General features: G+C 43.5%; 1 non-coding gene across 1 annotated transcript; it reads left to right on the forward strand.

The window, feature by feature from the left end:
- Positions 1-1505: 1505 nt before the first annotated feature.
- LOC112437502 (U6 spliceosomal RNA) lies at positions 1506-1612 on the forward strand. The gene has a single exon (XR_003026100.3). It is a non-coding gene; the product is annotated as a U6 spliceosomal RNA (small nuclear RNA).
- Positions 1613-2376: the final 764 nt, after the last annotated feature.

The raw sequence follows: 2376 nt of genomic DNA on the forward strand, positions 1-2376 counted from the left end.
ACTTCCTCATTCTCCTCACCCCTAGTTTCAGTAGACAACCTTTTCCAGTTTTAATCAGTAGTTCACATCTGTTCCCCTGGTCACCTGCTCCATCCTGAGTCACCCCTGGTCACCTGCTGTGTCCTGAATTATCCTGAGTCACCTGTTCTGTAACTGCCCTTCCTGCCAAACTACTCACTCCGCCACTCCAGTTCATACCCCTGCTCTCTTTAAAATAGCCAGTCAGAATCAGCTTAGACTGTGAGGTCCAACCCTAGCCAATAGGGGACATGGCAGTAGGGGCTACCTGCGTCAGGAATAAAAAACCCCTTCCCCTCCCTTGTTCAGGTGTGCTCTCGCCATTGCTCCATCCGTGAGTCACACCCTTCTATAGAAGTAAAATTGCCTTGCTGAGAAAATTAAATTTATGTTCGAGTGCTATTTTTTTGCAGCACCAAAAAATTATTTATAACTTTCTGTAGCTCCCTGCCTGAGACAACAGGGACTCCCAGGACACAGGAAGAGCAACCTTGCTCTGAGGAATTGAGGAGGGCAGTAGCTTCCCAACCTATCCTGGAAAGCAGCATATCTCATTTACTGGTGTGTGCTAGAATATGGAATTCACAAATACACCCTTGGGTCTGAAAGTCAGTTCCAACACTTATTAACTGGTTTGGGCAACACGTTTTATGTCTCCAAGACTTCTTTTTCTCTATGTGCAAAACGTAGGCAGTACTGGCCACCTACATTTTGTAATAGTTTCCTTCCCTTCTGTGCCCTTCTCCTCTTTTCTCTTTCCCCCTTCTTTCCTCCCCTCTTCTCCCTCTTTTTCTCTGTTTCTTTTTCCATAATTAACTGGTTCTTCTTCTATTAAGAGGTAGACTAGGCCAGGTGTGGTGGCTCATGCCTGTAATCCCAGTACTTTGGGAGGCTGGGGCAGGCGGATCACCTGAGGTCAGGAGTTCGAGACCAGCCTGGCCAACATGGCGAAACCCCGTCTCTATTGAAAAAAATACAAAAGTTAGCCAGGCATGGTGGCACACATCTGTAATCCCAGATACTTGGGAGGCTGAGGTGGAGAATCGCTTGAACCCGGGAGGCAGAGGTTGCAGTGAGCTGAGATCGTGCCACTGCACTCCAGCCTGGGTGACAAGAGCGAAATTCTGTCTCAAAAAATAAAAATAAAAATAAAAGTGAGACTAAGAATCCTGATAGATACATACAGTGCCATTGTAAGGAATAAATGAGTGTGGTAAATTCTTATAATTTTATGGTTCTATTTGCTTTTTTTATTTCAATAGTTTTTGGGGTATAGGTAGTTTTTGGTTACATGGATGAAATCTTTAGTGGTGAATTCTGAGATTTTATTATACCTGTCATTTGAGCAGTGTACACTGTACCCAGTATGCAGTCTTTTATCTCTCCCACCTCCCAATGTCACCCCACCCCAAGTCCCCAAAGTCCATTATATCACTCCATATGTTTTTGCATCCTTATACCTTAGCTTCCACTTAAAAGTAAGAACAGTGCTTGCTTTGGCAGCACACATACTAAAATTGGAATGATACAGAGAAGATTAGCATGGCCCCTGTGCAAGAATAATACACAAATTCGTGAAGCATTCCATACTTTTTTGGCTGGGTATGGTGACGCATGCCTGTAATCCCAGCACTTTGGAAGGCCAAGGTGGGTGGATTGCTTGAGGTCAGGAGTTCAAGACCAGCCTAACCAATATGGTGAAACCCTGTCTCTACTAAAAATACAAAAATCAGCCGAGTGTGATGGCACACACCTGTAATCCCAGCTACTTGGCAGGCTGAGGCAGGAGAATCACTTGAAGCCGGGAGGCGAAGGTTGCAGTGAGCCGAGATTGCCCCACTGCACTCCAGCCCAGGTGACACAGTGAGACTCTAGATCAAAAAAAAAAGGAAGAACATACAGTATTTGCTTTTCTATTCCTGTTACTTCACATAGAATAATGACCTCCAGCTCCATCCAAGTTGCTGCAAAAGACATTGTTTTGTTCCTTTTTATGACTGAGTATTCCATGGTGTATATACACCACATTTTCTTTATTTACTCCTTGGTCAATGGGCATGTAGGTTGGTTTCATATCTTTGCAAATGCAAATTGTGCTGCTATAAACATGTATGCATATGTCTTTTTCAAATGACTTTTCTTCCTTTGTGTACATACCCACTACTGGGATTGCTGGATCAAATGGTAGGTGTACTTTTAGTTCTTTGAGGCATACTGTTTTACAAAGTAGTTGTGCTAATTTACATCGCCATCAGCAGTGTAAACATGTTCCCTTTTCACCACATCCATGCCAATATCTATTGTTTTTTGACTCTAATTATGGCCATTCTTGCAGGAGTAAGGTGGAATCTCATTGTG

Source organism: Pan paniscus, chromosome 18, assembly GCF_029289425.2.
Source record: "Pan paniscus chromosome 18, NHGRI_mPanPan1-v2.0_pri, whole genome shotgun sequence".
NCBI classification, from domain to species: domain Eukaryota; kingdom Metazoa; phylum Chordata; class Mammalia; order Primates; family Hominidae; genus Pan; species Pan paniscus.